The 12,728-nt window shown below is 42.7% G+C and overlaps 1 protein-coding gene and 2 long non-coding RNA genes across 3 annotated transcripts in view; 2 read left to right on the forward strand and 1 right to left on the reverse strand.

Annotated features, from left to right (window-relative positions):
- The window catches only part of LOC125081988 (uncharacterized), a 31,603-nt gene extending 31,043 nt beyond the window's left edge, over positions 1-560 (forward strand). The window contains exon 3 of the long non-coding RNA XR_007121849.1: positions 489-560. This is a non-coding gene — a long non-coding RNA (uncharacterized LOC125081988). The remainder of the gene's footprint in view (positions 1-488) is intronic.
- The window catches only part of DLGAP1 (DLG associated protein 1), a 771,821-nt gene that overhangs the window by 145,659 nt on the left and 613,434 nt on the right, over positions 1-12,728 (reverse strand).
- The window catches only part of LOC125081989 (uncharacterized), a 110,417-nt gene continuing 101,136 nt past the window's right edge, over positions 3,448-12,728 (forward strand). The window contains exons 1-2 of the long non-coding RNA XR_007121850.1: positions 3,448-3,573; positions 8,923-9,001. This is a non-coding gene — a long non-coding RNA (uncharacterized LOC125081989). The remainder of the gene's footprint in view (positions 3,574-8,922; positions 9,002-12,728) is intronic.

The raw sequence follows: 12,728 nt of genomic DNA on the forward strand, positions 1-12,728 counted from the left end.
AGAAATTCTGTTTTTTATTACAGAGAAATGCAGATAATTTGGTAGGGTTATTTTAATTTTTTGAGCCAAACAGATTTTGTTGGCGTGGTGATTTCAGCAAACCATCTGCAAGGCTATCTGAAAGGAATCTAAAATAAATGAAGGGGTTATTTCAGTTTATTTTTTGGAAAGAAACATTGAAACTTTTCAGACTGCTTCTCTGGAAACTTCAAGGGCTGGGGTAAAGGCAGTTTTGTTCAGCTCTGTACACTTCCTGTACACCAGTATTTTACTCCTATGCCATTGCAGCTGAAACGAGTTTTTGTGTTTGTGTCTTGGATGTATCACACCTTAGTAGCCATTGTGTCTTCCTTTGTGAGAACCTGCTCTGCCTGATCTAATAGGAAAGGGGCATCAGGACACATAATCCCAGATTCCAAATGCCATTTCAGCAGGGGGACCATATATCCCAGTGTAATTACTAATGGTGCCTTTTCCATTCTCCAAAGTGACCCTGTTTGGATGATGAATTAAATGGCTCCTGCATTTAATAACAGCCCCTGAACACGCAGGATGGTGCACACATTGGGACATTCCTTCTCCATGAGCAGGAACAGCACAGCACTGATGCACCCAGTGGGCACAGGCTGCATCCTTTCCCTTCATCCTTCCTGGGAAGTTCACACACCAAGAACCCACGGGGCAAAGACTGAAGATGATGGAAAACATGATCATCATTCTCTTACCCTAAGTGCTTGCAGGTATAAGGACCAAGCTGGGCTCTGAAAATGTACATCAGTGCCAAACGTTGAAGAGAAGGCCTGATGGAAGGGTGTACGAGAGACATCAGGGGACTTGTCAGGTGATGTCAGGACGCAGGTGCAGAGAAGAATGGAAGAGAGGATGCAGTGGTTTGATGGAGATCCCAGAGCTGGTTCTCATGTCAGAGGACAATGCTGACTTTCTTGGCCAGGGACAAAGAAGCAAGAAATGGCAGGAAATGAGGCAACACTAAAGTCATGTGTCCCTGCAGAAGAAAAGTTCCCTCAGTGAGAAGTTGGTGGATAGGTATTTAGAAGAATCCAGGGGAAGTTGGGACCACTGAGTTAGGAAATGGAGGGGAAAAAGGCATTCTGAGATGAAATTTAAGAGAAGACTTGAGCTCAGGAAGGGAGAGCTGACTGTCACCAGGGATTGCAGGAGACACGGTGGCTTATATGTGGGAATAAAATGGAGAAACAGGTTGTTAAAAGCCTCATTAATTAGTAAGCCAAAATCTAGCATCTGTCTGCTTATGACTTACCTACCCATGTAAGTCTTCCTATCTGAAGACGGTTTTTGTCTCAGTATTTCATGACTTTGCAAGTTCTTTTGCCATAACCATGTGTCAGTCTGGGAGAAGGAAAGGAGAGAGACTGGTGTGTGGGTTTCTGTCTTTGGAAGAGTATGTTCTCATTTGCTTTTGATGGAGGCAAAGAAAATGGGCCCTCTCTTCACTTTGCGCTTATAACGACGCGTTGTCATCACTGACATATTTGTCTGTTCTACTGCACTGGTTGTGTGTTTTTGGAAGGTGAGAATCGTGTTTTATGTGAAGGCAAGGGCTATGTTTGTCTCACTGAAAGGGTCCCCTTCAAGTCCTTTGGTCATGTAAAAGAGGCCCAGGAATCATGTCCTTCAAAAGCATCAATGCGGAGGGCCATTGACATGGTGCTCAGGGCAGAGGAACCTCCAGGGTGGAGGTCTCCTTTGAAATGCTGAATGACATTGTTCCCTCTGTGAGAGAGTAGCAGAGACACTACTCTTTCTTTGTGCTTCCCACCTGAGAGTATGGATCTGACACTGTAGCGCAAGGTCTTTATGTCAGAGCTATCAATTCACCAGCTTGAGGATTATACGGGGTGGTCCTCACCCATTTTGTGTGAGAAGCATGGTGGGGTGGGCGAGCCATGGCTTGTCATTCAGCACCCAGGATTCTGCCCCACTGCCAGGGTCCTGTGGCACTTAAGTGGAGGACCTCTCCCCCAGTGCACATTCAGGAAGGGCAGAGGGCAATGGGACCTCTTCGAGGTGGGCCTCTGGACTAATGTGGCTTTGAGTTTTGCTGCCTACTGTCCAATAAGAATGTACGCGGTGAGGTGATCCAAAGCTTAGAAATGGTGATGAAACAAAAGGATATAAAAGGACTTGGAGGGCGCCTGGGTGGCTCAGTGGGTTAAGCCGCTGACTTCGGCTCAGGTCATGATCTCAGGATCCTGGGATCGAGGCCTGAATCGGGCTCTCTGCTCAGCAGGGAGCCTGCTTCTCTCTCTCTCTCTCTCTCTCTGCCTGCCTCTCTGTCTACTTGTGATCTCTCTCTGTCAAATAAATAAATAAAATCTTTAAAAAAAAATAAAAGGACTTGGATGAGCTTTCCTTGGAGAAGAAAAAATCTCAAGAGCACCCCTGACAGGACTCGGAGAGGGGCTCACCCTGGCAGCTCAGCAGTAACTCAGATGCAGCCTTCTCAGGCTTCCCTTTCTGCTTATCACCACATGGAAGAAAGAGAGGAGAGAGGAACCAGGTTTCTTTTAGTACAGAAGTGAGATCCCTGTCTTCGAGGTGCCCTGTCTGGTTGAATCTACTTACCAAAGAGAATGGGATACAGGAAACTTACAAAGTCCATCTGCTTTAGTTAATTGCTCAACAGATCTCTTTTAAGCCCTTATTATATGTTAGCCACTGGGTATAAAAGAATGGGAAAGCAGACAAAGCATCTCACCTCAAGGGGCCCACTGAAATACACATTTACAAATGATGGTAATTGCTATGCAGGAAAACGACATATAAGTAGACTCAAATCCAAGTCTCAACCCAAATAAAATTAGAAAATTACAGTATGGGGCGCCGGGGTGGCTAGTGGCTTAAGCCTCTGCCTTTGGCTCAGGGCATGGTCTCAGGATCCTGGGATCAAGCCCCACATCAAGCCCCGCATCGCATCGGGCTTTCTGCTCAGCAGGGAGCCTGCTTCCCCCTCTATCTCTGCCTGCCCCTCTGCCTATTTGTGATCTCTCTCTCTTTGTCAAATAAATAAGTAACATAAAAAAATTAAAAATAAGAGTTAAAAAAAAATTGAGAATCGAGCAAACACTGTTAAAATGGAAAGTGTTGGGTTCCATGCTAGGCTGTGAGCTCCTCAGAGCAGAAATGATTTCTTATCCTGTTGGTGTTCCTAGCCCCAAACTTGGGTTTGGCTTAAAGGTGTTCAGTGTTTTCTGAACTGAAGAATTTGACGCTACTCGATTTCTTTTTTTTCCCTCCTTCTTCCCACAGCCTGCCATGCTTTGTTAATACAGATATCAGAAGCAAGCGGTGTGGGAATCCAGGGCAGTCTTCCTACCCAGATTAGGCCCAATCAGGTGAACTAGAGCTGAGTCCTGAGGGCGGGGCCGGGGTAGCTTTGATGGAGTAAGGCTGAGAAAGTGCTAACAAGAAGTCCCTGGAGAGTTCCGGAAGAACGCAGAAATCTGAGACGTGGGAGGGGCCACACCCGGCAAGGCCTGTGCTCTAAATCTGGTGATCTCAGCCCCTGGGGTGTAAGAAGGCAATACAAAAGTAAGTACAAAAGCCTACCTGGAGTTGTTTAAGGCACTGAAATACGGTAAAAGCCAGATAACTGGGATGATAAATGCTACAGCCTCATGCTTCACATAATGACTCCGGTGATTTTTTTTTTTTAATTGTAAAAGTGAGTCAGATCATATCTCTATGAATTATGAAAATCAAGTTAAAAAGGAGCTGGGTGAATTGGCCTGTTCATGAAATGTTTATGCCCAATTTGTCTATTGGAACAAAAATGAAAAGGGAAACAGAAAAGAGAAATAGCTACCCAGGTGAGACTTTGATGAACCAGGCCCCTGAGGAGTGGTTCAAGTCGTCTCCACAGATGTGTTGAGTGTGGTCAGGAATAAGACGTAAATTATCTCACTGCGGTTATGAGTCTGGGGATAGTCTGTGGGGATGGTTGGAGGCCTTTTGGTAAGTTCACACTGGGCCTGGGTGTGTGTGTGTGGGGAGGTGGGCAGAACTGTGGGTTACTGGCTAGAAGTTTTGGTTTTCATTCTGCTGTCCTCAAGGCTGAGCTTGCAAACCCAGAAGGAATGTTTACTAAATGGGGACTCTCACTTCGATTATTGCCCCCGCCCCCAGCCCCTCTGGAGAAACACACCCCCATCTTCATCTCTTGACTGTTCTGTGGGGGCAGGGTGGGTGACAGGGTGGACTGCAGCAGGGGTGGGATCCGAAGCCTCTTGTAGTCTTCAGGAGGCTGGACTCCTTTGGACCCCAAAGTGTACTTTGGACTTTGTGGACCCCAAAGTGTAGGGCGTGGGGCTCATGCACTAGTCTCTGATTCGCACGGGGTAGGGCCTCTGTCTCCCGACAGCCCCAGGCTTCCCCCTGGGAAGTGTTACTTGGGGCTCCTGGTTCTCCCCTGTACCTAGTCACCTCCCCAGGGCTCTCCTTAGAGAAACATTTGACCATGCTATTTATTTTTTTGTTCAAGCATAACTAACATCTGACCACTCTATTTGGCTCTATTGTTAAGAGCTGATTACTTCCTCCAAGTAATGAGCAGGCTCTGGTTTTAAGCAGGTCTGTTAAAGGGAACCAAACTGGCTGTCACGGGGCAGGTGAGTGGCCCAGCTGATTACTGGCAAGGGCTCCTCAAGTCACAAAACTGCCCCTCTAATCACTCCTTTATCCACTGTAGTTGAAATCATAGGGGTTTCCAGCAGAGAAAATGGGAAGGCAAAGGAGGTGATGATAACAAGTTTGAGTTCAAGTGCTTATGTTACCACTGTTTGCAGCTTGCAGAACGATAAGCTGAAGCAGACACACCAAGATAGAAGCAATTCTGTCCAAACAGAACCAATTATCTCTCAATCAATCCACTAGTCTAAAAGCCAAATTTGTAAGATCATGAAGTAGTCCTATCGATAATCTTTTCCTTGTGGAGTTATCCTTTAGATGTGCTCAGATGGATGGGTGCGGGGTGGGTTGACAGAGCAGGGGGAGGATATAGTGAATACTTACAAAAAACCCATTATTAGCATTTCAGACTCTTCATGATCTTTAACACTCACACAACAGGGTTTCTTGCAAAATTGGACATTGGCCATTGGGAGAACTCTTTATGGGGCAGAACCCAAACTGCCACCAAGTACAATCAGGGTTAATTTTGAGTCAAGGCGATGCTCCCGTTTCTCTGCCGTCTGCTTCTTTCCCTAGCGGTACACGGCTTTATCAGCGGAGCTCGAGCTTGCACAGCTGCAACTGATGGACTCCCCATCACCTTTTCCAGGTCATGTACTAGGTACCTAAACCTATAAAAGCTGATACCGACCAGGCGAGCGAAAAGATCAGGAGCAAGGAATGATAAGGATGAGGACGGAGTAAATCCAAGATGAATGAGGTTGGAAGCCTGTGGACGCATAACTTAGATAATTGAGGTTTATGCTGTAATTGGAAAGATATGTCAAGTTGGAGGAGGCTGTGGTTGAAAAGGGAAGAGGAGTAAACTTTCCAGTAGCTTGTTAGCAATTAGAAATAGGAGTATGTGCTAATTGCCTTTTAGGATGAGCTGAAGGCATGTGGTATGGGATAGAAGCATGCTTGGTGGAGGGAGAGTGAGCGAATTGATGAATTATGCTTTCACTTAGAGTTCTATTCTCAAAACTCAGAGTTTGCTTTCATCATAACCTTCAGCACATCATAAGTATTTGGGGGTCCTTTCCCTGATAGGCAGTGTGACATGGGAGTGATCCAAAAACACTGTGGTTGTGAAACAGAGCACGCAGGGGAACCCGGCAGCCTTGGGCGTTCAGCGGACACCCAAGGTTGGATGGACGTGCAGTTCAGAGGACCCACATTTGCTTCTGGCCCCTTCAGAAGAAGTGCCAGGAAGCAGCATTGATCCATCTGCCCATTTCGTTAATGCTTCACCTATTTGCCCGGGCCTCTTCGTTAGCTTGTGTGCAAAGAGAGAAACTAACATATGGGGAAATCCAAAAATAAAAGGTTTTGAGGAGGATTTACCATTTCGAGTTATATAGGAAAACACAAGCGAGCAAGTGGGGACACTATCAAGATTCTGCCCTATTCTGAAACGCCCAAATGCTTCTGGAGGTGTGGTGTTAACATCAGAAATAGCTCCTTAATTAAGGGACAACTTTATCTGAGAAACACAAGTTTCTTAATCCCCTTAAAAAACCCCATTTTGATTCAGAACCAATTTGAGGGGAGAGAAGTGTGGGTGTCCTATTTAGTAATATAATCCTGTTAAGTCTTTTTTGGAAGCAAAACAAAGCCATGCATGATTTTCTAAGATAGTTAAAGGCCTCCCCATTGTGGAATTAAAAACCAAAGGAGTTCTCTTTGGAACGATCATTACAAACCGCGCAGGTTCAAACAGTCCATTGTTTTCCAAACAGAATCAGAGGTTGTGTATGAGTGGATGGAGATACAACCCCAGAAGGCAGGCTCTGAATTAACGCGTATAATTACCATTACGGTTAATGGCAAACCCCTGATGCACAAGGAAGGAAATAAGCTTTGGTTTGCTTAGCATCTCTTGGTCGACATCCTCCTGTAACACATACTCAGTTGGAATGCCACAGCTCTACAAACAGGTATAAAGGTATTAACTGATGGAGGTGGGTTTTATTTTATTTTTAAAAGATTTATTTATTTTAGAGAGAGGGGTGGGGGAAGGGATGGACAGAAAGAGAGAGAGAGAGAGAGGGAAGCTGACTCCCCGCTGAGCTCAGAGCCTGATGCAGGATCCTGAGATCATGACCTGAGCTGAAATCAAGAGTCCGATGTGTGTGGGTTTTAAAATGGAGCAGACAACAAAGCAGATGGATGTTTTCTTTCATTCCTTAGATGAAGGCTTCACAATGCTCCTGAAGTATGTGTCCTCCAAGACCGTGGCTGGGAAATGCCAGCTACAATATTCTGGTCCATGCAGTGTGACCGTATGAATGAAGGAGCCCAGTCATTTGTCTGGGCTCTCATTCATGCTGTGTGCTGTCTGGTTTCAGAAGAACATACATGAACAAAGAAAGAATCTGTTAGCTTGCCTCTGTTCACCCTTCCTAATGCTTCCCCTAGAGCTCTTGTGAGAATAGGTGAGAAATGACTGGGTACCTTTGAGTTCTCTCTGGAAAAGAAGGGAAAGGAAAGGGGAAGCAAAGGAAAGGCAGATGCAGCGGGTTAAGGTGATAAACCTCCATTTCCGGGGCGCCTGGGTGGCTCAGTGGGTTAAGCCGCTGCCTTCGGCTCAGGTCATGATCTCAGGGTCCTGGGATCGAGTCCCGCATCGGGCTCTCTGCTCGGCAGGGAGCCTGCTCCCCCCTCTCTCTCTCTGCCTGCCTGTCTACTTGTGATCTCTGTCAAATCAATAAATAAAATCTTTAAAAAACAAAAAAACCCTCCATTTCCACCAGAGGGCTGTGCAAAATGTTCACAAGAATCCCCCAAAGGCACTACCCTTTGTTTCGTTGCTTTGACACTTATCGTGAAGTGAGAGCTCCTCAGACTTTTTTATTTTTTTTATTTTTTATTTATTTTTTAAAGATTTTATTTATTATTTATTTGACAGAGAGAGATCACAAGCAGACAGAGAGGCAGGCAGGCGGGGGGAGAGAGAGAGAGAGAGAGGGAAGCAGGCTCCCTGTCAAGCAGAGAGCCCGATGCGGGACTCGATCCCAGGACCCTGAGATCATGATCTGAGCCGAAGGCAGCGGCTTAACCCACTGAGCCACCCAGACGCCCTCCTCAGACTTTTTTAGTCCAAGTTTGTCAACATCACTTTCTTTCTCTGTGAACGATGATGAATATTTTCCATGACTCTGCAGTCCCATTCAGCACTTCGCTTTGTCTACCTTCCACAGGGTTCTCACCCTCCTAACAACACAGGTGGGCTGCCTACACTATCATATTAGATTGTGGCTGCAGCACAAATCTTTTCTCTCTCCGTAATTGCTTGGGGAGCTTTTCTGGCTGGAACACAAGTAAAAGCTGAAAGTGTGCCTCTGAGAGGTGAGCTCTGTCAGAGTAAGAGCTCCAAAGGCATGGATTTATGTTTTTAAAGATGCCGTAAGCTGGTTTTAGGTAGCTTTATTCCTTTGTCCTCCCCTCCCTTCTCCTTGAAAACCACCTGCAACTGTCGTTAGCAAATTAACTGCCTCTAACATCTGAAAGGAGAAAAGAAAGGCCTGCAAAATCTACAGAAACCTCACCTGCTACCACAAGAGAGTCAGCAAAAATGAAGATTTTTTTAAAAGCTTTTTTCAGATTAAAAAAAAACTTTATTGTTTTAGAATTCCTTTCTAAGAGATATTACATGCTTTGATAAATAACAACAATCACAAAGCAGCATCTTTTTGGAGATCATCTTTAGTTATTCAACCTAACTACAGAAACCAAGAGACTTCATTTAATCGAGAAAATGAAAAGGCAGAGGGGGAAATCTATGAGATCTGCTGATGTTAGATATATTATTGTTTCCAAATAGGGCCCTCACCATGAAATGTTAGTTGTTTTCTTTTTAAAAAAATAAAGTTTCTTTTATTAAAATAAAACAAGTTCACTACAGAATAATTGGGAAAAAGGGTATAAAGAAAAATCAAAACCAGATCTTGGTCTCAGTGCCAATGAGAACTACCATGTAACATTCTGCTAAATTTCCTTTCAGTTCCCTGCACCACCCCCCCACCCTCCCCGACCCAGGAACAATTTCTTGACATAGTTTTAAATAATGTGTATATGTTTGGGTGTACATACACACATATACAATTTTGAAGGGGGCTTCAAGGTGCCATAGATTTTTTTTAGCTTAATATAATATCAGAAGTTCTCTCCCTCTGTATTATTTTGAAGTCTTTCTAAATATAATTTTTACAGTTGGCTCAAGAATTCCATTGAAGTGGAAGCTCCGCCATTTGACCTTCCCTCTACCGGCAGACACTCAGCACCCACAAAGGTAGGTGAACTCCTTCACCATCCTAAATAACGCCATGGGCCCCATCTTTGTTTGTAAGCTTTTCTGCCTCAGGTTATTTCTGAGGAACAGTTTCATGGAAGGGAATTAGAAGTAAAAAAAGAAAAAAAAGAACATTTGAAATGTTTGTAGACATGTCAACACACAGTTGGATGGGTTCAAGGAAAGGAGTTTTGCTGTTTTGGGTCTTAAATGGAGATTCAAAATAGGAAGGGATCCTGGTTTCCAGCAGCTTAAGAGCTTGTCAGTATTTTTTCTGGCCTTTCATAATACTCCAGTGATTCTGGGGATGAAGAATATGATGGATTTTTTTTTTATGATGCATTTTAGGAGAAAGCAACTCCCCCCAACAAAACAAAGCACAACACAAACCCCAAAGCCCACTGAATTTTGATATACATCCTAAGTTTTCTCGTGTTATAATAGTCATGGCAGAAATGTGATAAGCAGTCCTTAAAGTCCTCTTACTCAGATATTCACAGATTAAACAGAGCCCTGAGACCACGTCAAGGCAATTAGCATGATTTCCTTATTTACAGACACAAGAAGGGAAAAGTAGGGATGTAACCTCTGTGCGACTTTGGCTGGAAGGTGAGGGGAGAAAGAACACAAAGTGGGATGAACAGCCAGAGAATAAAGTGGACGCCTTTACTTGTAGAAGTTAATGTTTACCACCATCCTTGATTCTTACTGTCTTTCCTCAAATAAGAAATTATTGAAACTTCATTTCTCAAGATGGTATAGGGGAGACATGTGACTGTCCCACTCTCTGTAAAATGAAGTGGTTTATTTTCAGGTGGATGAGAAAAAAGAAAAGAACTTTCTGCTTCTGTGGAGGTGTTAGAATTATCCCAGAAATTTAAGCATTAATTGAGGCAGAAAATTTCCCGAGGCAATCCAGCATTCTCATTTATCAATCAATTATCAACAATATTCATGACACAATTCTTCCTGTGTGAGAACTGGAGGTTTGTGTTTCAATGGCTAATGGCCAAAACATTGCAAAGCTATAAATTAAGTGGCACTTAAACTCTCTTTAACCCATTGTTTGGGTCACTTAAGGTACTAACAGATCTTTTATAAAAGTAGTAGAGACTTCAAGACAGCTACTTGGCTGAAGTCAAGAGCTTTCATTCTTTTTGATTTAAGCAATTTAGGAAATATTAAGGGCTTTGAGTTTCTTTCTTTTTCTGATAGTTGTATTTCAAGTAACTAATTCTTAAGTGAAAAGAAGGTTACTTTGTGGGGCACCTGGGTGGCTCAGTCATGACCTTGGTTTTGGCTCAGTTCATGATCTCAGTGGTTGAGATCGAGTCTGCTTTGGGCACCACACTTAGGAGGGAGTCTGCTTGAGATTCTCTCCCTTTCCTCTGCCTTTCTTCCTGCTTGTTCTCTCTTTCTCTCTAAAAGTAATTTTTTTAAAAAGAAAGTTATTTTGTGTGAATTTTACCTGGATTTATCAACATTCTTTTTATTTAATGGAATATGATAAATGCATTAGTAAAACTTGATATGGCAGCCATCTGACAAACACAAGGCAATTCCATAAGCTCTAGAAACAGAATGTCTGGTATTAGCATTATTTAAGACAAGTTGTTATCTGTGACTTGATCTGCCAATGAAGTCATCCTAGATTATTTGAAGGACAATGGGTACGGATGTCCTTGAGGATTCTTTGTTTTTTTCCTTTTCTAAATCAAGATTGTTGAGTTTTTGTTTTGAGTACTCAGGTATTTTAAAGGAGTATATAATTCAGCCTGCAAATTGCTGAGTGGTGAGAAATAATACCTGGACAGGATTAGGAAAGAAGATAATGGACTCTAATACTGATAAGAGGCACTACATACAGGATGTAGTAGCTAAATGTAACTTTGGGTTGTCTCCTGTTTGTGAAAGTTTGGTCACATTAGGTGGGGCAACACACACACACAATTGTTTTTGTGTAACGGTACCTGCCTACCCACATCCTCTTCTAAGGAAACCACCCTGCTCAGATCACTCATTGGAGTCCTGGCTACTGTGTCCCTGCGGTCCCAGAAAAATGGGAGAAGGGAGGCGGGAATGAAAAAAAACAGTCATAAATAATGGCTGACAATTTCTCAAATTGGGCAGTTTGACAAAATAATAGGGTAACTACAATTGACTTTCCCTCTCCTCTGAAATTTCCTAAATTATGTTTGACATTTGAAGCACAAAGTATAACATTGTGGGATATGACTCACAATGTCTGTGGGTAAACTATTTAAGATGATTATATTATAAATGGGAGAGGGCAAAGGTACCAGAAGGGAGTAAAGTTTTTATTCCTCAAACTGATAAAACGTGGACAACTGTAGATCTTGGTGGTTGTGGAATAGTTCTGTGTCTTTTACAGTGATGGCAGGAATCTACTGGTGATAAAATATGAACTATCCATGTATTGCACCAATGGCAGTTTCCTGGTTTTGATATTGTATTATAGTTATATAAGATGTAACTGTTGGGGGGAAACTGAGTGAGGAGTATGTAAGATACTTCTTTGTACTATCTTTGTAATTTCTTGTAAATCTATAAAAAGTTAAAAATGCTGATAGAAAGAAGTTCTTTGAAAATGATACGAACAGTCTCATTATGATTATTTGGCCATAATCAACATTTCGGAAGAGAGAAGTTTTTCAGAAGCAAAGCAGCAGATGATGTGGATGCATCAATTTTCCTTAAATTTTAAAAATTGTGGGAAAAATATGTGACAGAGTAAGAATATCAGCTGGAAAAGAAATTCAAGGTTGGCCTTTAAGAGACAGGATGGCAGTCCTATCCAGAAATTAACGAATTTCTGTCTTGGTCACAGCTCTTGTCAGTGTATGTAATATATGAAATTGGCTAAGCAAAGTTAATTTTATTAATTATGTATCCCTTGAAACCATAAAACCATAACATATTATAAAATTTTGAGTTTTTCACACTCTTTGAGATAATTTAGACTAGTTGGTTTCTTCTTTAAGTTAAATGAAAGGTTATTAGAATTCTCAAACACTGATAATTTTTCTTTTTTGCATTTTTTTTTCCTACCGGTTACTTATGTGTTGGTAGAATTTGTCAGTAAGACACCAGCAGATGGCAAAGAGAGCTTTCAGAATGCTAATAGGTACACAGTCATTGGCTCATTGGCTCATCATTGGCTCATCATTACAATGTATATAAGATTGTTTCTTATTTGCCAATATAGTAAAGTCATGGTACTATTCATTTTGATCTGTTTCTAAATAAAGACACTTGGTAGCATTTATAGGTTGTACTGAAAGCTTGACTGAATTGCAGTAGCAAGAGTAATAGAGAAACATAAAACCTCTCCTCCTGGGGGTGCCCGGGTGCTCAGTGGATTAAGCCTCTGCCTTCCGCCCAGGTCCTGATCTCAGGGTCCTGGGATGGAGCCCTGCCTGGGGCCACTCTGCTCAGCAGGGAGCCTGTTTCCCTTCTTCTCTCTTTGCCTGCCTCTCTGCCTACTTGTGATCTCTCTTTCTCTGTCAAATCAATCAATCAATCAATCAATCAAACAAACAACAACAACAAAAAAGCCCCTCTGCTCTTAGATTTACCACCTGGAGCTAAATAATGCCACCAAAATGACTGTGTGGTCATCCGGCTGTCAGCATTAATTACAATACGGTTTTCAATAGCTATTATGTTGCTATGTTTGTTAAAGTTTAATATGAATTGGATCAGAAAA

The sequence above is a fragment of the Lutra lutra genome, chromosome 12 (assembly GCF_902655055.1).
Source record: "Lutra lutra chromosome 12, mLutLut1.2, whole genome shotgun sequence".
Taxonomy (NCBI): Eukaryota; Metazoa; Chordata; class Mammalia; order Carnivora; family Mustelidae; genus Lutra; species Lutra lutra.